Source organism: Phocoena sinus, chromosome 7 (assembly GCF_008692025.1).
Source record: "Phocoena sinus isolate mPhoSin1 chromosome 7, mPhoSin1.pri, whole genome shotgun sequence".
NCBI classification, from domain to species: Eukaryota; Metazoa; Chordata; class Mammalia; order Artiodactyla; family Phocoenidae; genus Phocoena; species Phocoena sinus.
In genome coordinates, this window is record NC_045769.1 from 115,091,775 (window position 1) to 115,118,864 (window position 27,090).

The following is a 27,090-nucleotide window of genomic DNA, read 5'->3' on the forward strand; positions in this document are numbered from 1 at the left end:
ATGGAATTTAAGAAAAAAAATGTCATGAAGAACCTAGGGGTAAGACAGGAATAAAGACACAGACCTACTAGAGAACAGACTTGAGGATATGGGGAGGGGGAAGGGTGAGCTGTGACAAAGCAAGAGAGAGGCACGGACATATATACACTACCAAACGTAAGGTAGATAGCTAGTGGGAAGCAGCCGCATAGCACAGGGAGATCAGCTTGGTGCTTTGTGGCCGCCTGGAGGGGTGGGATAGGGAGCGTGGGAGGGAGGGAGACGCAAGAGGGAAGAGATATGGGAACATATGTATATGTATAACTGATTCACTTTGTTATAAAGCAGAAACTAACACACCATTGTAAAGCGATTATACCCCAATAAAGATGTTAAAAAAAAAAAAAAGATGTAATTTGTATGACAATAGTACAAAAGAAGGAGAAGGAAAAGTGAACCATATAGGAGCAGTTTCTACGTGATGTTGTAATTAAACTTGTATTATCCCCAACTATATGGTTATAAGTAAACCCCCAGAGAAACAACAGTTGACACTTAACAACATGGGCCTGAACCGTGCAGGTCCACTTATATGTGAATATGTTTCAACAAATATACAGCTGGCTCTCCATATCCACAGATGTGGAACCCCAACTGTAAAGGACTTGAACATCCATGGATTTCAGCATCTGCAGAGGCTCCTGGAAGAAATCTCCCACAGATACAGAGGGACAACTATTCTAAGAAATAAACTCAAAATAAAGTAAAAATAAACAACAGAATTAAAATGACAGGCTAGAACATATCTAGTTAAAATAAAAGAAGGCTAAGACGGAGGAATAGAGAAAAATGGAACAAAAGACATAAGAAAACTAGCAAAACGGCACTATCTTATCAATAACAACATTAAATATAAATGGACTAAAAACTCAAATCAAAACACACAGATCGGCAGAATAGATCCTTTTTTAAACCCTGCTCCATTTATTTGCTCTCTACAAAAGACACATTTCAGATTCAAAGACACAAACAAACTGAATGTAACAGAATGTAAAAAGATATACTACAAGAATAGTAACAACAGAGAGCTAGAATAACTATTAAAATCGGTCTGGTTGGAACTAAGACACAAATTCAGCAAAGTTGGAGAATACAAACTTAACTCAAAAAATTAGGTGGATTTCCATACACTAGCAATTAATGATCCAAAGAGGAATGTAAGAAAATAAATTCACTTACAATAAAACCAAAAATAATAAAATACTTAGAAATGAAGTTGACTAAGGAGGCAAAAGATTTATATAGTGAAAACTACAAAACACTGAGGCACAGAAATTAAAGAAGATACAGATGAAAAAACATCCTGTGGGAGGAGACAGCAGAGTACCACGACTCTTGAGTGCTGAGCGTAACTCCCTCACATGAACGCATCAAAAACACACCTACATGTGGATCAATTCCCACTAAAAGCAAATAAGACTGGCAAAAAGACTCTTCTACAACGAGGCTGTAAAGAAAGATTCACGTGGACTTGTGTAGGAAGGGAGGAGAAGCAATCAGGTTAGGACCCACAACCCTAGGAGGGGACACAGAAGAGAGAGATTATAGGCTTGGAGATCCTCCCTGAGGAGTGAGCTATTTGAACCACACATTGGGCACTCCGACCCTGGGGTCCAACACCACTTAGCTGGTGTGAAAACCAGTAGGACTTACAGGAGGTCTGTAAGAAATCGAGACTCCATTTGTGAAGAGCACACACATGCTTACTAACTCCTGGGAACAAGGTGGAGGGAGAAGACTGAAACCACCCAGGGGTCCGGAAAGTTTCTCTTGACCAGCCCAGGGCATGCCCCAACCCACACCAAGTACCCGCTCCAGCCCCTCCAGCTCCAGCAGTAGTGTGAGGGCTGCCATTGCTAAAGGCAGTGCACACCCGGCAGGGGACAGAGTGGCTTGCACAAGACACTGCATCTGAATAGGGAGGGAGCGGCCACTGCTGCTACTAACAGAGACATCAGACGGGGAACTCTCTTGAGCTCTGACTGGCACACTGGGACCACCCTGGCACAGCCCTGGCCTGCACCAGCCCCTCTTGCTCCAGGGCTGATCCCCTCTGGGGCGAACGTGCCACTGCTGAGAGGGGAGAGAGCTCACACTGAAAGGGAACAGAACCACCTTGCACCCAAACTTCAGGGCTCCTGCTCCAGCATGTCGGGAGCCGACCCCGTGCCAAACAGGGTGGTGACAACCACTGAGCACAGAAGCTCTGGCTCAAACCTGGCTCTAGCTCCAGCACCCCCATCTCCAGCCCCACCTCCTTCCAAGGTGACAGCTGCGAGTCGACCCTAAGGTGTGACCCGTGCTCACTTCAGATCCAGCTCTCCTACCAAAGCCACTGTCTGTGGGCTGTATAGGGACACTCCCACACAAGTCTACTCCTTCAAGACTGTGACAGATAATGTGTTTCACCTGATTTCATAGACAGAGAAAGTTAACCAAAATGAGGAGACAGAGAAATCTGTTTCAAATGAAAGAACAAGAAAAAAAAAAAGGCCTGTAAAAAAACCTAATGAAAGAGAAATAACTTACCAGATAAAGAGTTCAAAGCATTCATAGTAAAAATGCTGCCTGAAAAGAACAGATGAAGACAGTAAGAAATTTTACAAGGAACAAGAAAATATAAAGAAGAATCAGAGCTGAAGAATATAATAAATGAAATGAAAAACACACTAGAGGAATTAACAGCAGACTGGGTGATACAGAAGAATGCATAAGCATTCTGAAAGATAGAATAATGGAAATCACCCAATCAGAATAGCAAAAACAAAAACAATCTTTTAAAAAATGAGGGCAGTTTAAGGGACCTCTAAAATAACATCAAGCATATACTATTCACATTATAGAGGTCTCAAAGGAGAAGAGAGAAAAAAGCGTTGAAAAATATTTGATGAAATTATGGTTGAAAAATTCCTGAACCTGAAGAAGGAAACAGATATCCAGGTACAGGAAGCACAGAGTCCCAAACAAGATAAACGCAGAGACCCATACCAAGACATATCATAGTAAAATGGCAAAACTTAAAGATAAAGAGAGAATTCTAAAGGCAGCAATAAAAAAACAGAGTCACATACAAGGGAACCCCCATAAGGTTATAAGCTGATTTTTCTGCAGAAATTTTGCAGGCCAGAGGGAGTAGCATGATATATTTAAAGTGCAGAAAGGGGAAAACCTACAACTTAGGATACTCCACTCAGCCAGATTATCATTCAGAATTGAAGAGATAAAGAATTTCTCAGACAAGCAAAAACTAAAAGAACTCATCAATACTAAACTGACCCTAAAAGAAGTGGTAAAGGATCTTCTCTAAGTAAAAAAGAAAAGACTACAACAAGAAGAATTTATAGGAAAGGAGAAACCCCACTAGAAAAGTCAAATATTTAGTAAAGGTTGTGGATCAAGCACTTAAATAAGCTAGTATGAAAATTCAAAGACAAAAATTATAAAATCAACCATAACTACAATGAACCATTCAGGGATAAACACGAAGATGTAAAATATGACATCAAAAAACAAAAATGTGGGGAAAGGGAGTAAAAAATGTAGATCTTCTAGAATGTGTTTGAATTTACATGGCTATCAGTTTAAAACAAGCAGATATAGTTATAGGTCAACATATATGAACCCCATGGTAAACATAATTCAAAAACCTATGATAGATACAGAAAAACAGAGTGAAAGGAACACAAGTATACCACTAAATAAAATCATTGAATCACAAGGGAAGAAACTAAAAGAAGAACAGAGAATAACTACAAGAACAAGCAGAAAACAAGTAAAAAAAAGTCAGTAAGTACTTATTGATCAATAATCACTTTAAATGTCAAAGGAATAAAGCTCCAATCAAGGGCTTCCCTGGTTGCACAGTGGTAAAGAATCCGCCTGCCAATGCAGGGGACATGGGTTCGAGCCCTGGTCCAGGAAGATCCCACATGCTGCAGAGCAACAAAGCCCATGCACCACAACTACTGAGCCTACGCTCTAGAGCCCGCGAGCCACAACTACTGAGCCCACGTGCCACAACTACTGAAGCCCACACACCTAGAGCCCGTGCTCTGCGATGAGAAGCCACTGCAATGAGAAGCCCACACACTGCAACAAAGAGTAGCCCCCGCTCACGGCAACTAGAGAAAGCCCGCACTCAGCAACAAAGACCCAACATAGCCAAAAATAAATAAATAAATAGCTCCAATCAAAAGACATGAGGTGGCTGATCAGATTAAAATGACCCATATATATGCTGCTTACAAGAGACTCACTTCAGAGCTAACGACTGAAAGTGATGGGATACAAAAAGGTATTCCAAGCAAATGGAAATGAAAAGAAAGCTGGCGAAACTAGACTTTAAAACAGTCTATAACAAAAGATGAAGAAGGGCATTACATAATGATAAAGAAACCAACACAGGAGAATATAACATTCATTAACATACATGCGCTGACATAGGAGCACCTAAATGTATAAAGCAAATATTAACAGACATAAAGGGAGAAATTGACAATAATACAATAACAGTAGGGGACTTTAACACCCAACTTGCATCAATGGACAGATCATCCAGACAGAAAATTAGTAAAGAAACAGTGGTCTTAAATGACACACTTAATAGATATCTATAGTTGGACTTAATAGACTTGGACTATTAGATATCTATAGGACATTGCATCTGAAAACAGCAGAATATACATTATTTTCAAGTGCACATGGAACATTCTCCAGGATAGATCACATGCTAGGCCACAAAACAAGTCTCAACAAATTTAAGAGGACAGAAATTATAGCATGCATGTTTTCTGACCAAAACGGTATGAAACTACAAACCAATCACAGGGCAGGAAAATGGGAAAACATAAACACGTGGACACTAAACACATGCTACTAAAAAACCACTAGGTCAATGAAGAAGTGAAAGAGGAAACCAGAAAATATTTGGAGACAAATGAAAATAAAAACACAACTTTTGAAAATCTATGGGACACAGCAAAAGCAGTTCTAAGAAGGAAGTTTAGAGTGATACAGGCCTACCTCAGGAAACAAAACAAAAAATCTCAAATAAACAACCTAACTTATCATTTAAAGGAATTAAAAAGACAACAAAGTTGAAAGACAACAGAAGGAAGGAAATAATAAAGATCACAGGAAATAAATAAATGGAGACCAAAACAAAAAACAATAGAAAACATCAATGAAACCAAAAGCTGAATTTTTGAAAAGATAAACAAAATTGATAAGCCTTTAGCCAGGCTCATCAAGAAAAGAGAGCCTAAATAAAATAAGAAATGAAAGAGGAAAAATTACAACTGATCTCACAGAGATACAAAAAAACCATAAGAAAATACTACAAACATTTACATGCCAACAAATTGGACAACCTAGAAGAAATGGATAAATTTCTAGAAACATACAATCTTCCAAGACTGAACCAATCCAAACATACCAATCACTAGTAGTGAAACTGAATTAGTAATTTTAAAACTCCCAGCAAACAAAAGTCCAGGACTGAATGGCTTCACAGAGGAATTCTACCAAACATATAAGAACAGCTAACAACTATCCATCTCAAAATATTCCAAAAAACTGAAGTAGAGGGAATACTCCCTCCCAAATTCATTCCATGAGGATACCATTACCCTGATAACAAATCCAAACAAAGACACTACAAAAAAAGAAAATTACAGGTCAATATCTCTGGTGAATACAGATGCAAAAATCCTTAACAAAATATTAGCAAACCGAAATCAACAATACATAAAAAGGATCACACACCATGATCAAGTAGGACTCATTCCTGGGATGCAAGGATGGTTCAATATCTACAAATTAATCAATGTAATACACCACATTAACAAAAGGAAGGGGAAAAAAATCACATGATCATCTCAACAGACACAGAAAGAGCATATGACAAAATTCAACATCCACTCATGATTAAAAACTAATCTAAGTTGGTATAGAGGGAACATACCTCAACATAATAAAGGCTATTTATGACAAACCCACAGCTAATATACTCAGTGATGAGGGATATGGGATTAAGAGATATCAACTACTGCATGTAAATAGATAAGCAACAAGGATATACTGTATAGCACAGAGAATTATACTCATTATCTTGTAATAACCTATAATGGAGTACAATCTGCAAATATACCAAATCACTATTATGCTGTACGCCTGAAACTAATACAATATTGTAAACCAGTTATACTTCAAATAAATTTTTTTTAAAAAAATTAAAATTTATATATATTTGCTATCTCTGTCCACTATTAGAACTTAGAAGCAATAGTCCAATAACACTGAACGTACATAACGCCCTATATACTACTACACACTAAAAGAAACCAGGACTTCTTGGGAGAAAAGGCTGATTCCAGAGCTGGGGCAGAGAAGATACAAGGTCAGGCTAAATCTCTTGTGCTGGTAAGTAAAGAAGTCCTAAAAATCTGATGGGAACAAATAAAAAAACATGAGAGGCAGTTAAAAGGGGCTCCCACCAGTTAAATGAGACAACTTAAGTTTTACGGTAAATAGTAACAAGAATAGATAATACTCTGAATAAAACAAAAATCCATAGGTCTAAACTGATACTAATTTAAGTCAGGGAAGGGAAAACTCCTCTTCTTTGTAGAATAATGTCAAATGATAAATGTAGAATAACACAAATAGAAAATTGGCATTTTACAACTACCATAACTGATTTAGGCAAGAATCATCAATGAATGATAAAATCACTGGGTGAAATTTTATTGAGGAACAAGATACACACATAATCTCAAAGTATTTTTCCACTGATTACTTACAAAGGGTGAAAGGTATCCCTACAATGGAGAAATCTGTCAAATCCCACCTTAACCAAATGATCATATTTAACCTCACCAAAACTACCGTAATAGGCACCATGATGTTACACATTGAGAACACAACTCCTATGTAATATTCCTGCCAAAAATGTTTAACCTGAATCTGATTATGGAAAAAATAAATTAAAACAATCAGACAAATCCAAATTGAGGGACACTCTACAAAACAACTGGCCTGAATTCTTCAAAAATGTGAGGGGGATGAGGAAAAAGGGAGAAGAAAGAGATTAGAAGAAGGCTGGGGAAGCAGTGTAGATTAAAAGAGACGTAACAATGCAATGCAACGTGTAGTCGTTGATCCAATCATGAAACAGAAAAAAAAAGTCATATCTATATCTATGGGACTTGTTTGGACAACTGGAGAAATTTGAACATGGAATGTATTTCAGATTATAGTACAATGTCAATGTACTATAATATAGTGTCAATGTTAAATTCCCTGAGTGTGATCATGTGGTTATACAGGAGAATGTGTTTATTTCTAGAAGATGTATGTTTGCACGCTGAAGCGTTTAGAGGTAAAGTGTTATGATCATGATGTCTGCAACCTTCAAACAGTTCAGAAATTTTTAATATATAAACACAGAGAGAGATAAAGCAAAGTAGCAAAACGTTGGCAATTGGTGAATCTATATGAAGAGTACATAGGTGTTCAATATACTATTCTTGCTACTTTTCTGTAAGCTTGAAATTTTTCAAAATAAAAAGTTGTGAGGAAAGAGTAAAAAGAAATTCCTTTCAAATTCTGTTTTCACACTTAAAAGAAGCAGATAAAAACAAAACCTTTGTTATCCAAAATTATGAAGCAATTAACCACTCACAAAAAGTTTTCAGGATAACTGACAATCCCTTACCATTATCATTTTGTATGGGATGCTCTCCAATGAACCATATGCTTTGCTACAATCTTAATTTCTTATATGGATGTAACTATAAATTAAAATGTTGGTATTGTAAGTACTGGACTGCATAATTTAGCTTATTGCTATAACACTTGTTCAATGAAGGCTCCCTCAGCCCTCTGAACTAAACTTGGCAATATAACACTGAATAGGCCAGATTCTCTTAGGACAGTACTGCTAAAACTATGAGCTATAGGGACTTCCCTGGTGGTCCAGTGGGTAAGACTCCGTGCTCCCAATACAGGGGGCCTGGGTTTGATCCCTGGTCAGGGAACTAGATCCTGCACACATGCGCAACTAAAAGCCCACATGCCACAACTAAGATCCCACATGCTGGAACTAGGACCCAGTGCAGCCTAAATAAATAAATACTATGAGCTAGAACACTGTTACCCTGTAGAAGGGAAAAAAAAAATCAAATGTAGCAATAGTTCTGATCTAAAATTTCTCTATATATATTTAATATACCAAACACATTTGCATAGTAGTTATTATACAATAACTTAAACAAGAAGTTTCTTATTTAACAAATGGTATAGTACAGCAAAAAAGTATCTCAGTTAATCATGCACAAACCAATCACCTGAGACATGAGCACTGGACATGCACACTGATTCGCTGATATACAGGCAGCATTTTCCAAATGTCCTCTGATACCCTTTATTCAACTGCTACTGACCTCTAAGAATGCTGAATTACCATGCCAAAATAAATACCATATTCATTGTGAACTATAAACACAGGACTAATCTGAACTATTTCTTGCAACAAATTTATTTACCTGAGGCTTTTCCTTTTTTGTTACTTAATATTTTAGATTTCATTATTTCCTATTTATACATTATAGCATTGAAAGTACTGTGTGTTTGTGAGAGTGCATGAGTGAGTGAGTGAGAGAGAGAGAGAGAGAGAGAGAGAGAGAGAGAGAGAGAGAGAGAGAGAGAAAGAGAGACCTAACCCGCTAAAGCCTCTAAAGAGTTCCCTAATCCTGGGCCCTCAATACACCTGTTTACTCATGTAAACATGTCAGCAGCTCCTAGTTACTAGACACAACACTAGATGCTAGAGATATAAATATATATACATCTAGCTCTCTGCCCTCAATGAGCTCACAGTCTAGTTGGGAAAGAGACTTTAAATAACTCAGTGAAACAGTATACTAAAAAAAGATATAAAACAAATTGTCCTAGTGAGTCAAAGAACTACTGTCTCTCCTGTCTGTAGCTCGTTGCCTAAGTACTAGAAACAACTTCAGCAGCCGCTAGTTCTTTCCCTCTTCACTTTCTAAATTTCTGATCTAGTCTCTTCCATAGGAGACTCCAAAAATAAAGTCAATCCTTCAAAAGTACCAACAGCCAATGCAAACTGCTTTCTTCTTGTCTAAAAAGGGCCAGCCGTGTAGTATATGTGGTATCATCTTTTGGGCTTTGGTGTTCCCCTCTTATTCAGCAAAAACTATTTTCTTACTAGTTAGGGGTTTAGTGTAGAGCATTTTTAGATGGAAAGGAAAGAAAAAAATAAAGAAAGGAAGAAAGGAAAGAAAGAAAGAGAACGAAAGAAAGAGAACGAAAGAAAGAAAGAAAGAAAGAAAGAAAGAAAGAAAGAAAGAAAGAAAGAAAGAAAGGAAGGAAGGAAGGAAGGAAGGAAGGAAGGAAGGAAGGAAGGAGGGAAGGAGGGAGGGAGGGAGGGAGGGAGGGAGGGAGGGAGGGAGGGAGGGAGGAAGGAAGAAAAGAAAGAGAGAGAGAGAAAGAAAGAAAGAAAGAAAGAAAGAAAAAGAAGTGGAGAAAGAAAGCTGGCCTCTAGAGTTTCTATCCTTCCTTTAGAAAGCAACTGTTTCACATAAGCAGAATTTTCTTTGTAACTGAACACAAACAATAGAGTTTATAGCATCTAACTGTAATGAAATGTTTCAAACTATAATTTGAAATTCATTGGCTATGAAATCAAATTAGTGGATCAAACACCTTTGTTCTTTAACAAAATAGAATAGTGTAAAAGAGAAGCTATCAAGAGCATGATATAAAAGATACCTCTTAATTGGGGTAAAGCGTAAACAGTGGGAAAGCTACTGACTTTACATCTCCTCATAATACCATCCAATCCTACTTATTGCCTCATGTTCTCGTGGATCCTTTTTTTGGTTGTAAAGAACTGATTATCAGTCTTTCACAAATAAAGTTAGATTAAAAGAGAAGGCACTCTGCAAAGGGGCCAAGACTATAAAAATACAAACTATTAGTACACATGGGAATAGTGCATAATAGGTAAGACTGTGGGCTCAGAAATCAGACTGCTTTAAGGTTCAAATCCTTACTACCTTTATGACCTTGGATAGCTGCTGAGCCGCTCTGTGCCTCAGTTACCTCATCTACAAAATGAGTTGCTATGAGGTGAAATGAGATAATACATGAGAGGCCTTTAGCACAGCACCTGACACTTAAAAGTATCTAATAATTGTTAGCTATATTATCATCATCATTACTGCCTCTAAATAGTCAAAACTGACTTTAGGAAAAAATTTGGAACTGCACATTATGCTTTTATTAAAATATTCTAGTTACACCAGAATTAAAACAGAGTATTATTAAAAGCCTCAGAAACCAGAGAAATCTAAGAAACAACAGTAATCCAGTTAGATGGAAAACAATTCATCAGAGGAACAGCAACAATTATAGGTGGAAAGATATTTGGGACCGTATTGAGGAGGAGTTTGCATTAATTTGGGCAAAAGTCACACAGTCCAGGGACCAGCAAACTATGGCCCACAGGCCAAACCTGCTCACTGTCTGTTTTGGGGTCACGAGTTAAGAATGGTTTTTACAGATGAACATTCTCAACTGATCTGATGAGAGGGGATGCTAACTTTGAACCCTACTTAAGGGAAATATTATCCCATAAAAACTGATTATATTCTTCTCATTACTAGACCAATACAACAAAATATTATATTCAATTACTATATTTTGATTTCATCAATAAAAATTTGTGAAATTTATACAAAATAAAAGCCTCAAATAGTGTCTATACATGTTAGACAATTAATGTTCCTCTTTACTTTCCCCTAACCCTTCCCTTGTTCAAATTATCTACTGAATGTTCCATAATGTGCCAGACAGAGAAAAGCAACATGACTATATCAACAAATAAAACAAGATAAAAGCTCCTGCCCTTATGGAGCTTCCATTCTAATGAGGAAAGGGAAAAAATGACATATATGTTATAAAGTAGTGAGCAGGGAATGTAGGGCAGGGAGCAATTTTAGATAGATGGGGTATTCAGAGCAGGCATGACTGAGAAGTTCACTTTCTGGCAGACTTGAAAGGAAGTCAAAGAGTGAGCCATATGGATGCTCGGCCCGGAGCCCGTGCCTAGAAAGGTGTTCAGGCAGAGGGAAGAACAGCAAGAAGACGTGACATGGAGCACACCAAAGAGGCCACTGTACCCTGAGAAAAGTGGATAAGGAGAGGGGTCAGAGACGGGGTCAGAGAGAAAGCAGGAGCCACGAGTCACGTGGGCCTTGGTGGCCATGGTGAAAACCTTAGTTTTCACTCTAACACAGGACTTTGAGCAAAGGAACACAGTCACCTCCCTTACACTACAAGCAGTGACACATGGGTATTCGAATTGCAGCATTTCCTATCGATATGCTACATACAAAAAGCTTAGAATATGGTACAAGCAAGCCACTGTGCTCACAGAAAAATCAGTTAATGTCTACAATATTATAAATTGGTAAGAAAAAAAAATTAAGACTCTACCAGATAAATGAACAAAAAATTTACAGACTGTTTGCAAGAAGAAATGAAATCACTGATTTTTTTTTTAAAAAAGCCCAACTACATTATCACTAAAAAGACATTCAAAATAAAACAAAGTGCCATTTATCACCCATTGCTAAGGAAACTGGTGGTAGTAAAAATTGGGTCAGTTCTACAATCCTGTATCTGAAATCTCTGGTTTCAAAACACTTTCAGAAGTGGGTTTTTTTTTTTTTTTTTTTTTGGCTGTGTTGGGTCTTCATTGCTGGCTTTCTCTAGTTGCGGCGAGCAGGGGCTACTCTTCGTTGCGGTGCACGGGCTTCTGATTGCAGTGGCTTCTCTTGCTGTGGAGCACAGGCTCTAGGCGCACGGGCTTCAGTAGTTGTGGCGCGCAGGCTCAGTAGTTGTGGCTCGCGGGCTCTAGAGCGCAGGCCCAGTAGCTGTGGCGCACAGGCTTAGTTGTTCCGCGGCATGTGGGATCTTCCCAGACCAGGGTTCGAACCCATGTCCCCTGCATTGGCAGGTGGATTCTTAACCACTGCGCCACCAGGGAAGCCCCTTCAGAAGTGTTTTGAACTTCAGAATATTTAAATTATAAAGAGGTGATACTGCACAGCTACCTTATATTAAGTAACATTCCTGGTTGGGTCTGTCTAGGTAACACCCCGTATTAACCATACTGCTATTTAAAACTTCTGTAGAGAACCTTAAGAATGTTCACTCTAAGTGGAATAAATAATGTATAAAGAGCCTCACATAAGTATATGTCAAGTTTGGCTGCCAAATTAATTACAAAAACTTTTGTTTTTCAGGGGCTTGGGGATCTCAGAATTTCATGTAAGGAACTGTTGACCTACACAATTCTTTTGTAAACAATTATGCTAACACAGACCAAAAACCATAAAAATAACCGGATGCAAGGTGGGTCACAAGATCAGAATCACCTGGGAGAACTCTTCCAAATCACAAAACCCTTTCCAGTGAAGATTCCCCATTTCCCTAGTAGCTTCTGTCGCCATAGTAACTGACTGTAGTATGGATCCAGCTGGAAATATAAATAAACCAAGTAGAGTTGTAAAATTCCAATGTAAGTAAAACAATTCAGAAATCCTTGGAGTTTGTAAAAATATTTTACTTCCATGCAATAAGAAATACCTTAAAAAGAAACAGACAAAAGGAACACCAACCTTACTTTAAAAACTGATTATTTCCCAAATTTTAATCTCCTTGGAAAACTCATTTATTCTATTCACTCAAAGTGTAGTCAATATTAATTAGCACATATCATATGCAAGGCACTGTGCATACCAGATAATACCAGGAGTGAGGTTTGGAGAGGTAGATAGGGGCTGACCGTGAGTTTAGATTTTATCTTACACACAGATGGAAAGGCAATAAAAAAATTCTGAATAGGGGCATAAAGTGATCAGATGTGCATGTCAGATCACTCTGGCTATAGTATAGAGGAGGGTTAAAAAAAGGGCAAAACCAATGGCAGAATACACTTTAAGGAGACTACTGCAAAAGTCCAGACAAGACACGATGACCTTTTAAAAAAATCATCCCTCACAATTTCATAAGTTGTGCCCAAGCTGCATACTACCAAGTGGTGACAGGGCTACAACAAGGTAAATGAGGGTAGAAAGGGAAACTCAACAGTGCTGATGAGAGGCTATTGGGACAGGCAATGAGAAAATGATATCCACAGCTTACAGTCGCAGGCAAGGCAGTGCCCCAGGCCAGCAGGGCCTTAGCTGTAGAGGGCAGACAAGCAGGTGGCATCCCAGCAGTCAGAGACACACAGTAGGGAAACATGTCTCTTTTCACGGTTCTTGATGAAAGGCACTCCAGCTGTAAGACTGGAGTTCAGGAATTCAAAAGTAGGAGACAGAAAATAGGACAGCAGCAGCAAAGACACAGATTCTGGACTCAAATTAACCTACTTTCAAAACCTAAATCTGATATTTGCTAGCTGTGAAGGTCTAGACAACTCAGATTTTTGAGCCTCAGCTTCTTCATCTATAAAAAGGGGATAACACTACCTACTCCACAGGGTTGGTGGGAGAACTAAATGCAATCTCATACATTAAAACATCCAGTACAGTTCAATGAATATTAGTTTTGTCCTTTTCTCTTTTTCTTATAAAAAGAGAAGCTACTGAGTTTTTCATCTGAGCTACTGAAATCAGGAAGTCTTTTCCTTGGCCACAAAGTCGGAAAGGCTTATCCAACTAGGCATTAGAGGACTTCAGGTAAAGAAAGTAAGGCAGGTCATTAATGAAAAATGTCTCATGGGAGCACTAGTTCATACAGAAGTTGTGAAAGTGAGGGAGTTACACAAGTAAAAAGGGCATAAAAAACTAAAGCAGAGTAAAAGTTTAAATAATTAGGATCAGTTAGCCTAATAGTATACCGACACAACAGAGTATGTCACTATATTTACATAAAAAAAGAAGGAAAAAAGTGGGGAGTTCTCTGTATATGGAAGTCAAAGGATCTCCAAGGTATATTTTAAATGAAAGAATTACTAAATAAAACATTAATATAGTATGCTACCTTCTACATAGAAAGGTAGGGGGAAACAATAATTTATATTTTGTTTCTTTTAGCATAAATACTGGTAAAATACACGAAAACAAAAGTGGTTACCTATAGAGAGCAGGGAAGGGAGGGACAGACAGAGACAGAGTAGCACTAAGAAGTTTCAATATATGCTTTTTTATAGTATTTTGAAATTTGAATGAAGTAGCCATACTTAACAACTGTCTCACAAAAAGGCAATATATACATTAAATTAATAATAAAACAAGATTAACAATGACTCCTGAATAACTCTGAAACTCACCATAAGATGGTAATCATTTGAAATGGGGGCAGGGAGCTAGCCCAGATGCCTACTGAAGTTCATTCAGGGCATTTCTTTGATATGAGGTGTTGCTACACAGTTTCTCTTACCCATCTTTCAAATAATCACTACAGTTTCTTTCTCTTAATCCCCCCAAAATGTTAAGGTATATGTAATCTTAAAAAAAAAGATATTTTTTCGGGAATTCCCTGGCGGTCCAGTGGTTAGGACTTGGCGCTTTCACTGCAGGGGCCCGGGTTCAATATCTGGTTGGGGAACTAAGATCCCGCAAGCCGCGAGGCGTGGCCAAAAAAAACAGTTTTCTTGATTCTGTTCCCTATTCCTCCATGACCTAAGAGATCTTCCTTCTTCCCCTTATGACCAAATTTCTTAGCGTTATCTAGTCTACGTTCACCATGTCTAGTTTCCTCTATGTACTTTCTTATCACACCCCCTACTGTAACTCTTCTGCTACAGTGAATCTCAAACTTTACTAAACCTCAGAATAACTGTAGCAGCAGTAGCATTAAGGCAGATTTCCTGTGTGATCACCTCCGCATTCCTCACTCACCCTTTCAAAAAATCTATACAGTCTGAGATGAAACTTGCGGAATGGGTATTTTTTTTTTTTTTTTTTTCAGTACGCGGGCCTCTCACTGTTGTGGCCTCTCCCATTGCGGGGCACAGGCTCCGGACGCGCAGGCCCAGCGGCCACGGCTCACGGGCCCAGCCGCTCCGCGGCATATGGGATCCTCCCGGACCGGGGCACGAACCCGCGTCCCCTGCATCGGCAGGCGGACTCTCAACCACTGTGCCACCAGGGAAGCCCCGGAATGGGTATTTTTTATTCAGTAGCTCATTTGGTTCTGATAAAGGTGGCCTGCCTGAACACACCTGAAAACCAACTAGCTAAGGTCATAACTTTCCATCAGTCAAATTCAAAGCACTTTTGTTCTCATCTCTCCGCAGCATCTGACACCTTCCTGTAACTCCTTCCTCCATCACCTTCCCCCAACACAACTGGACTCTCCTCTCTTCTGAGCCCTTATTCTTTAAATGATGCTGGTGGGGGCCCTGCCAGTGGCCCTCTTCCTAACTTTACACACAATTCATAAGCAGTAACAGTCACATCCACCGCTTCAACTACCATCTATACAACCCTAAATTCTGACACTGAATTCCCAACTATTTTCAGGAAGCTGGAGGCTGTGCAGTCAGCACAGGGGAAAAGATGCTTCAACGTCATGCACATCTGAACTCAAAATATCTGTTCTGCTATTTACCGGTAATACGTCCAAAGTCACACACCTTTCTGAATTTCAGCTTTGTTATCCTTTAAAACTGGGGATAACACCTTTCTGACAAATTTTTGTTTGGATTAAATGAAGGAAATAAAAAGGTTAAATGAGAAGTTCCCTTCCCTTCCTAGCACAGAACTGACAGCATGCCCTGAGGACCCCACGCGTGGGCCTCGAGGTGGCAGGCAGGAGACAACTAGCTTGGGGCAGGGAGACTAGCAGTTCCAAGGGGACTGAGCAGGTAAGTAAATGTACTGAGGACAATGGGAGCCGAATCTCACTGCTTTAGATGGTACGTAGAAATACAGAGATGGGAAGACTAGAAAGACAGAAAGAAACCTGGAGTGTTAGACTGGAAATGGATGCATCAGTGTGAACTTTTAAAATATACACACAGTGATATGAAGAAAGAGATTCAGATGTGTACATATATACACATATTTCCTAGCTCTGTCTGCCCTAAATGTAAGGACACCCCAGCAGAAATGAGCACATTGAGCATCCAAACCTTGATTTCTAAATACCACCTCCACTAAAAGAAATCAGGATTCCAATGGATGATTCCAGAGCTGGGACAGGAAAAGTACAAAATGAGTCTGGAACATCTTGATGTGCCAGAAAGTAAGGAAATACTCAAAGGATGGGGATGTGTCCAAAAGATGGGAGCCATCTTGAAGGGGCTCCTACTAGCCAAATCTAGGACAATTTAAGCATCAAAATAAAATATAAAATTATAATAACTAATAAAACCCACTGAATAGGAACAGGAATCCATGGGTATATACTGATGTAAATAAAGAAATAAATTCCCTTATTTACATCAATAAATGAATGAACGAATACATGAAAGAAAGAAAACTTTTCAGTAAAAAATCAATGAATAAATGCAGGTGGCAACCTTCATAGCAGTGGTTGATCCAGGCGGGAGGCATCAGTGGACCGACAGCCAGTGGGCAGAGGTCTGATGAGGAATAGAACATTAACAAAATCTTGGAAATCTTCCCACAAAAGAGTTACCAATTACAAGAGGAAAATGATGACTGTATGATAAAGAAACCCAGCAGAAATGAACTCAGTAAGGTGCTCAAGGTTAAACATCGCCAGTGGTGGGACAACACCGTATGCCTCCCAGTGATACACTACGAAGAGCACACCATTCCTATGGTATTCTTGGCAACAACGCATTCAGTCCACACATGAGCAACTACTGAGTGGACCGAAGTTAAGGGACATCTCACAGAACAAGAAAAGTCAAGGCCATAAAAGACAGAGAAATATCAAGGAACTGTTCCAAACTAAAGTGACATGACAATTAAACACAAGGTGTGATCCTGAACTGGATCTTGGACCAAAAGGGAAAGGAAGACACTACCGGGAGAGTTGGAAAACTCTGAATGGCCTCTGGGTTGTTTTTAAATTTTTTTATCGAGGTACAGTTGATTTACAATATTATGTAAGTTTCAGGTGTACAACACAGCGATTCAATTATATATGTGTGTGTATATATATACTTTTAAAAAAAATATTTATTTACTTTATTTACGGCTGTGTCGGGTCTTAGTTGTGGCACATGGGATCTTTCGTTGCTGTGCGTGGGCTTCTCTCTAGTTGTGGTGCACAGGCTTCTCTCTAGTTGCGGTGTGTAGGCCCTCTAGTTGTGGCGTGCAGGCTCCTCAGCACATGGGCTCTGTAGTTGTGGCCCGCAGGCTTAGTTGCCCCACCGCATGTGGGATCTTCCTTCCCCAACCAGGGATCGAATTCACGTCCCCTGCACTGGAAGGCAGATTCTTAACCACTGGACCACCAGGGAAGTCCCTATATATTCTTTTTCAGATTCTTTTCCCTCATAGGTTATTACATAATATTGAGTATAGTTCCCTGTGCTGTACAGTAGGTCCTTGTTGGTTACCTATTTTATACACAGTAGTGTGTATCTGTTAATCCCCAAACTCCTGATTCCTCCCCCTGCCCCACTTTCCCCTTTGGTAACCCTAACCACATGTAAGTGATATCATATGATATTTGTCTTTCTCTGTCTAGCTTACTTCACTTATTATGATAATCTCTAGGTCTATCCATCTTGCTACAAATGGCATTATTTCCTTCTTTTTTATGGCTGAGTAATATTCCATTGTGTATATATATACCACATTTTCTTTATCCATTCATCAGTTGATGGACACTTAGGTTGTTTCCATGTCTTGGCTATTGTAAACAGTGCTGCAATGAACACTGGGTGCATGTATCTTTTCGAATTATGGTTTTCTCTGGATATACACCCAGAAGTGGGATTGCTGGATCTTATGGTAGCTCTTTAGTTTTTTAAGGAACCTCCATACTGTTCTCCAGAGTGGCTGCACCAATGTACATTCCCACCAAGAGTGGGAATGTTCCACACCCTCTCCAGCATTTATTATTTGTAGACTTTCTGATGATGGCCATTCTGACTGGTGTGAGGTAATATTCATTGAAGTTTCGATTTGCATTTCTCTAATAATTAGCAATTTTGAGCATCTTTTCATGTGCCTTTTGGCCACCTGTACGTCTTCTTTGGAGAAATGTCTATTTAGGTCTTCTGCCCATTTTTTGATTGGGTTGGTTTTTGGTTTTGGTTTTTTTTGATACTGAGCTGTAGGCATCTGGGGTTTTGAAGGTAGTGTTGTATCAATGCTGATTTCCTGATTTGGGGGTTATGTAAGAGACTGCCCATGTTTTGGTAAAAGCACACTAGATTATTTAGGAATGACAGGCATCAGGTCTGCAACTTGCTCTGAAATGGTTCAGAAAAGTCTAATTAGATGAGAAATGGTGCATTCCTCTGAAACAGAAGTAGAGATGAAAATGAGAGACCAGAAATAAGATAATTAGGTAGTTTCACTGAAATTTGAGAACCCAATAACAGAAGAGGAAAAGGGTTGAAGACAATGTCAAGTTTCCTTCTTCGGGCATCTGAAAGGGAAGGCCTCACTGCACGCACTACAGAGAGCCAAGCACAGCAAGATGTGGGCTTATCTTCCACATACACACAATGTACGTAGTACAGTGTTAAAAACTGGTTGAAGTTCATGTGTGGAAACAGGAGAGGGTGGGGGGAGGCTCATGGGAAATCCCTGTACCTTCCCCTAAATCTTGTTGTGAAACTAAAGGTGCTATAAAAAAGTAAAGCCTTATAAAAAAATATTTTTTAAGTTGCAAGAATAGTTCAAGGGAAAGGAAATTGGTTGAAGGGGATTCAGGAGCTCTTTGTGCTGTTCTTGCAACTTTTCTGTATGTTTGAAATTATTTCAAAATAAATTAATTTTTAAAATTCAACGAGCACTCATGACAACCTTGGTGCCTAGCAAAACGCCTGGTTCACTATGGGTACTCAATAAAAATTATTTGGTCTTCCCTTTCCAGTTGCCCAAAGAAGAAATCTTAGCATCATCATCAGCCTTCCTCTTTCACTACATCCAAATGGACTCTCAGTTCTCGTGAAACTGCCTAGTCAGTTTTCAGTTCTAGGCCTACGTGCTCATTTCTGGCTCTTATCATCTCTCACCTGGACCGCTGCAGAAGCATCCTAACTGGTTTCTTCTCTGCTCCTTCTAACATCATTTTGGCACCATTCTTGTATCTCTGCATCATCATCTAGAAGTCAGGAGTTATCTTCCCTCATTTAAATACCTGTAATTGCTCCCAAAGTAAACGCTGATTTCCCAACCGTAGGGCACTAAAAAGACAGGCAGGAGCACCAAAAAGGGTATCTCAGATACACACGCAAAACAGTGAAGCAATTCCTGCAGGGGACAGGGAGGGGAGAGGGAGAAAAGTGGAGGACTTTGACTGGACTTTCTTTATGTTTATTCTCAGGTTTGGTATTGGTTTTATTATTGATTATATACACTGAGAATGCCAGGGGGTGAGTGGGTACCATCAACTCTTCAAAACTAAGAGCCTCTAAAACCATGCTTTTCCCAATTTGGCACCAAAGAAAATAATAATTTTTAGCACACTAGGACAAGTCAAAGAGATTATTCTAGGTCAAAAGAAACCACCCTGGGTGGGTCCAATATGCTCTGGTCACATACATTGACAGATATCTTATTCTCTGGCACAATGGTAAACCATTCAGGGCACCCCAGTTGGGAAGCTCTATTCTAAAGGTCTTAATACGACTGCACTCACAGCCCAAACAAGGACCCTCACAAGGTTTTATCTCCCACCACATTCAACACACATATACAAGCACACGGATTCACAAATCTGTATTTGTATTCACACACAAAATCAGACACATGCATCTCATAGACAGACCATTTCTCTAAACACACTATGCATCCTTTCATACTTGTCTTTTTGCAATTGCTGTTCTCTGTACCCAGAGATCAATTCCAACTCATCCTTCAAGACATCGCTCAAATGCCACTTCTCCTTTCCCCAGATCTTATTACACTTGTCATTCTGAATTGTAATTGTTTGTTGACATATGTTACCACCCTAGAATTTGAGCTCAAGGACAAGAATCATTTCTTATTTACCGGTATACCAGTGATCCCTATAACAGACATTCAAATGTCTGTTTAATTAACACACAAATCAATGTTCACTATATCATTCCCCAGTAAACCAAAATTTTCAAAATACATTAACTAAAACAATGAAGTATAATTTTATACTAAAACTAGCATCTTTTCCTAAACAAGAATACCCACTGTTCTGTGAGAGACTTGGCACAGAAGTATTCAAACTATTATCCTAGTCGTAGAGTTTTAGACTGAGGAAACAAACCTACAAACAAGCTGTAAGCACAAAGGTATTCACTGCAGATCATAACAGTGGAAACTTTAGGAACAACCAAAATATTTAACAAGAGGTAAATGACTAAATCACCTGATTGATAAATCACCTGAATATCTAAGCAATTGTTTAAATATTCATGACGATGGGAAAATAATACCAGTTGCCATTCATTGATCATCTCTTCTATTTAAAGAATAATGCTGGGGGACTTCCCTAGTGGTCCAGTGGTTAAGACTGAGCTCCCAACGCAGGGGGCCCAGGTTCGATCTCTGGCCGGGGAACTAAATCCCACATGCCTCAACTAAGAAGCCTGCATGCCGCAACAAAGATCCTGTGTGCTACAACTAAGACCGGGCACAACCAAAACAAATAATAAGTATTTTTTTTAAAAATGAAAAAATAAAGAATAATGCTGGATGCTTTATATATATTATCCTAATCCTCACAACAATTCAAGGGCAAGTATTATTATCCTAATTTCATAGACAAGAAAGTAAGCACAGAGGTTAAACAGTTCGTCCAAGGTTTTTGAGACCAGATTCCAACCCCAAGTCTGTCACCTTTTCCCTACATTGCTCTTCCTCTACAATACAATGTTTCCAATATATTAAACTCAAAATTGTTATCTCTACCATACAACTTTATAAAAAAAATACAATAGGACAACGGCCTGGAAGGAAACAAAAATATCTTTTAGAGTAGTGATTAAGGGTGAATGGGGTTAGTGAGATGAAGTTGGTAGAAAACTTTTAAGGACAAGCAAACAAGTTTGGAATTAATTGATAAGCAACAGGGAGCTGTAATATATTCTCAAATGGTAAGTGGCATGCTGAAAATAAGATCTTTAAAGATTCAAACTTTGTTCCAAGGTAAAGTACTGCCTTTGGTTACACAATGTTTTCGCCAAACAATTGGGGGGAAAATAATCCAGTATCCTTTATGTGTGCTTTATATCAATACATACACTTTTCAAAAAGAGAAACTGACTAAACAAACAAAAGTCTTTATATAAGGAGTATAAGGAGAAGGGGACCTTCAGATATAATGCTTGCAAATATTAAACGCTACTGTACATTTTAATAAGAATCATAGAACTTCAGAGTACGAAGGGATGCTGGAGATAATCTTTCAGTGATAACCTCTTCTTCATTTTCACAAGGGATTAAGTTGAGGCTCATGAACTAAGTAACTTGCCTAATGTCATATATGAGCCAGCGGCAGATTCAATATCAAAACTCAGATTATCGGGAATTCCCTGGTGGTCCAGTGGTTAGGACTCTGCCCTTCCACTGCAGGGGGCACGGGTTCAATCCCTGGCAGGGGAACTGATATCTCACAAGCTGCATGGCGCAGCTTGGAAAGAAAGAAAAAAAAAAAAACTTAAGATTTTCTAGGCAGCAAGATCTAAAGATCTAAAGTTGTGCTGTCCAATATTATAGCTACTAGTAACATCTGGTTATTTCAATTTAAACTGATTAAAATTAAATACAATTTAAAATTCAGGTCCGGGGACTTCCTTGGTGGCGCAGCGGTTAAGAATCTGCCTGCCAATGCAGGGAACATGAGTTCGAGCCCTGGTCCGGGAAGATCCCACATACCGCAGAGCAACTAAGCCGTGCACCACAACTACTAAGCCTGAGCTCTAGAGCCTGCAAGCCACAACTACTGAGCCTGCGCTCTAGAGCCCGCAAGCCACACTCCTGAGCCCACACGCCACAGCTACTGAAGCCCATGCGCCCTAGAGCCCACGCTTTGCAACTACTGAGCCCACGCGCTCTAGGGCCCCTGTGCCGCAACTACTGAACCCGTGTGCTGCAACTACTGAAGCCCGCATGCCTAGAGTCTGTGCTCTGCAACAAGAGAAGCCACCGCAATGAGAAGCCAGAGCACCGCAACGAAGAGTAGCCCCCGCTCGATGCAACTAGAGAAAGCCCACGTGCAGCAATGAAGACCCAATGCAGCCTAAAAAAATAAACTAAAATAAAATTTTAAAAATTAAAATAAAATAAAATTCAGGTCGTCAGGCACAATAGTCACATTTCCAGTGCTCCATGCCACACGCGGTTAACGGCTACCACATCTGACAATGCCAAATAAGAGTACTGCCACCACTGCAGAAAGTTTAACTGGACAGCATGATCTAATGAATACGCTTCAGAGTCAGACAGACCTAGCTTGAATTCTACTTACTAGCAGTGGGATCCTAGACAAGTTATTTAATTTCCCTTGGCCCCCATTTGGGGGAGGGGAGGGGGAGTAGGGGATTAATAATACTTACCTCACATAGTGTACTTGATGGTTATGTGGGATAACATGAAAAGCCCCTTTACATTGTCTGGCACATAACAGACAATAAACACATCCCTCTGGATCCTTTTCTCTTCCTACTCCTCTTTAAAACCTCCTTGTTAAAACATACAAGCACGATAACTCAGCCAAATTAATATCTTCCCGGCAAGGTAATCCACAGTACCTAATTTTCATTCTGTTCCCACCAAATATTTGCACCTCTCTTCCAGCGTTTCTGCTCGGGAATAATGAAATGAAGAATGAACGTGGGGGAAACTGCCTCTAATGAAATGGAGGAGAATGTAATAATTTTCCCCTCTCGTTTCCCATCCTATTTTAAATATGATTGTACTGACTGATCATGCAAAGGAAAAGAAAGAAATTGCACTGCTCCTAGGTACCACACTTCCACACCACTAGAGAAGATCCTACCATACTTCACTATATTCCTTCTCACCATCTGGGCTACTAACTGAATATTAAATGAAGAAATAACACCTTCCTCCTACAGTACTTTTCTGGCAAACAATAAAAAGGATTTCCAGAATGCTAAACCAATCTTCAAGGCTTCACAGCTTAACGCAGTAAACTAATTTGACAAATCTAGACTACAGCATAAACTACTTCATAACACGCACGTTATTACCCAGAAAAACAACAAAATTCAACTCAGTTTGGAACCAGTGAATTTCTGCCAATACTAAAATTTATTTAGGAGCAACAATTCATGCTTAGCCACATTAAGTCACACAGACTTGCCATTTGTAGTGAGGTCACTAATTTTACATTCCTAATAACTAACAATTAAAGGACAGCTTTAAAACATTTGTCTTTAAACATCCACCAAACAAGATTTCTCCATATTCTTAAAGCTTCCTTGTTGTTTAAAACTGACCATATAAATTTGGGGGGTGGGGAAGGGGGGCGGGTAGGAGGCAGTCCTCTCAATAACAATTAATAACAGCGTCTCCTTGAAATCATCTGGCATTCTTACTTTGTTCCTTAAAGCTAATTTGCTCAAAAACATGACCACAGACAGCCCCCCTTAAAGAACTCAGAATAAGTCATAAACAAATACTAAATAAATAACACTGCACACTGTATTGTCACACTAAAATACAAATTGATTACGTTTAGCAGACAAAACTAAAATATTTCAAGTATACGAAATCAGAGTTTAAGAAGTCTACAAGGGTCACATAAGTTAAAAAAAGAAAAGCATTTAAAAAGTTTTTATTACTATCCCACATGAAGTACTTTATACATTAAAGTTAGGCTTCTATGCCTGAACTGATGAAATCTAATTGTGAGAGTCTATAATTTTTTTAAAGTACTTCTATAATAATGAAATGTACATTGGTCACAGTAGAACAGTTCAACTGAATTTTCCTGAGGCTGCATCCTAAGTACATCTGGCCCAGAAAGTATTTTTAGCAAGTGTGTTCAATCAATGCTGGTTTTATGACTAGCCTAAATTAGAAATTGGGTGTCACAAATTTAAAGTAACAAAATTATTAGGGACATTTTTAAAGATATTCAATTAGAAGATAAGAAAAAAAACCACAAGGTTTAAACAATTCAATACCCACAGCCTAGAATCTAAGCAGGTTAGAGGCAATAAGAAAGCCACAACCTCATCCATTGCTACTTTGGAGGAACCTGTGATTTTTCAAACTTAAACTTTAACCTACTCAATTAATATTAATAAAACTACAAAAGAGTGATGGCTCCTTGTGTTTTCAAATCTCTTGCCAAATGTCTGAAACAGATTAGCTAAATTACAAATATTCCCATATACAAAAAAGAGACCATGTTTCTGTTCTTATAAACCACTCAAGATCATGATATTGTGGGACCACACACATGTTTCAGTGAAAAATGGTGACAGAGATATGTGTGCCATAAAAAAAGAGAGACATAAAAATGGCTTTTGTGGTAACTGGAGCATAAATTTATTCTGACAAAAAATGGTGGGATCCACAAAATGATTGCACTCTTTTGTTATGAGTTAGTAATAAAGCTCTGTACAGAAAACAAACTTTTGCTTACAAAAAGCCTTTTAAAAAATATCTGTAGATTGAATTTCTCAAATTCAAGATTTAACTCAGAATATTTAGCTCTATTCCATTAAGCGCCTTTTGGGATTTGAGTAATCATTTATTTTAAGGTCATCTCCTCCCACCCTTAAAAAAACGAGAAGTATATAAATCCGGATAAAAAATGCCCTGGCTTTCCTGTTCCACAGTCTTCTTTTTACGCAAACCATCCTATACAAGTCGGATACTTTGGCTTTTTGGTTTTTTTCTTTTCCATAAACACGGCTTAAACTGTCCTGTTTCAACTGGGCCCGAGATCCGGTCACATCAACCCAATATTCCTCCAACCTCTGACTCTAAAAGCAGTTGGCATATTGCAGACGTACCGGTTGTCCTAGAAAAGGCGCTTGAAAATCCTACACATCGCACTGGTCCACCGTGGTTCGCTGTCTAACGCCTCGCAGGCATAAAGTCTCCCTTTCTAAGTTCCCCAGAACCGTCGTACACGCACGCGTGCCACTGTAAACCGCTTCATCTTAAAGCAACCATGGGACACACATCCGCACGTCCTCAACTTTTCCTTCTGGCTCAACTGCAGATGCCTAAATACAAGTATGCACCGGCAGAATCATAAAAGGCTTTTTAAAACTTCAAGGGTAGGGACGGTATGTCCGTGCAGGAAGCGCTCAAACGAGCCAATTAAAAAAAAAAAAAAGAATCCTACCAGCAATGGAAAACTCAGAAGACTCTAAAACCTCACCTCGAGTTTAGGGGCCGTGGAACATTCCATCCCCTCTCCCCCGGCTGCCCCACAACAGAGACTGCAACCAAAACCCGCAGGAGGTCGGAGAGCAGAGGCCCCTCGAAGAAAGGGAGGGGGCAAAAAGCATCATCTTCCCCTGAGATCCGGCCGCAGGTACCAGCCTCGCGCGCCACGCAGGGCCGGCCGCCGGCGGGGACCCAGAGCCTCTTACCTTCGTGCCCCAGCCGCGTCCTCCCGGCTGCAGAAGAAAAGCCTGGAGGCCCGGCCGCGCCGCCCCCGGGGCTCCCTCAGCGCCCGCCCAGCAGCCGGCGCCGCAGCGGCCGCGCCACGGCCCCGAGCCGCCGGCACCACCTCATATTGCGGGGCTGCCGCGCGCTCCCGCACCTCCCTGCGGGGACGAGCTAATCCAGCCCCGCAGTGGGGCCGCGGGGAAGGCGGCCCGGGGACCCCGGCGTCCTGAGAGAACAATGTGGGGCCGCGAGGAGGAGGAGCGGAACACCGCGGCGCGAGCGGGCGGACGGCAATCCCGGGCAGCGTTTGTGTGCTAGCGTGCGACGGGCGCTCGGCCCCTCCCTCCTCCTCCTCCCCCTCCCCCCCCCCCCCCGTCCGTCTCCTCCTCCCTCAAGCACACCCCGTCTCCCAGGCCACAGCATAGCAACCGAACAGGGCGGCTGCGCAGACGCCGCCAGTCAGCGGCCGGGAGCAGCGGCGGCGGCCACGGGAGGCGATCTCGCGAGAGGTGAGGCCAAGCCCCCTCCCGCCGGCGCGGGCTGGAAGCGGCTGCACAAGCCGGAGCGCGGGGGACGCGCAGGTGCGAGGGAGGCGGGACCTGGGTAGGTGGGAGGGGCTGGAGGAGGGGGCGGAGCGCCGTGGCTCCACCCCGTGGCTCCACCCCGTGGCTCCACCCCGTGGCCCCGCGGCGGTTGGTCACTGAAACTGCGAAACCCCTCCGCCGCCCCCCCGCCCCCCGCTGGACCGACTGACCTGAGGGACCCCGCGGAGGGGCAAAAACCCAAGTTTGAAGAGGAAAACCAGACCTCTTGGCCCCAGGTGGTCCGCACTTCAATGCTGAAAGAGGATACAGGTTTAGGATGCAGTTTTGAATCATTTCCTCTCCTAAATATAGACCCTGAAACAAAGAACAAACAGCGTTCATCTCTAAAACAAACGTTTGGTTGCCTCTGTGTGCCAGGAACGGTGTGCTTTTAAAGGTGGAATCCTTTCATTCTAAACACGCGTATGAACTGGGTGTTACCAGCCGGGGTTTTTAGCCAGGTGCATTCTAAAATCTTACTGATGGTACGAATGTATTGGCGGTGAGACAGATGCCTGCGGGCTGGGTGGTAGCTGAAATGATGCCAGGGGGAATTTGGGGGCGGTCACATTTCCTTTCCAAATTCATTCTTGTCAGAGCCCTTTCCTGTCGTATGCCACCTTCGTGCTCTTCCTCGCTCTTAGCTTCAGCACCCCACCAGGGCCAGCCTTCTTAAAACGTCCTTTCAAAAATCACTTTCCCTC

General features: G+C 40.5%; 1 protein-coding gene across 2 annotated transcripts in view; it reads right to left on the reverse strand.

The window, feature by feature from the left end:
- Nucleotides 1-26,061, reverse strand: part of PTPN4 (protein tyrosine phosphatase non-receptor type 4) — a 185,168-nt gene extending 159,107 nt beyond the window's left edge. For both annotated transcript variants that reach the window (XM_032637276.1, XM_032637275.1), the window contains exon 1: nucleotides 25,784-26,061. The gene's annotated coding sequence lies outside the window, so the exon portion shown is untranslated. The remainder of the gene's footprint in view (nucleotides 1-25,783) is intronic.
- Nucleotides 26,062-27,090: the final 1,029 nt, after the last annotated feature.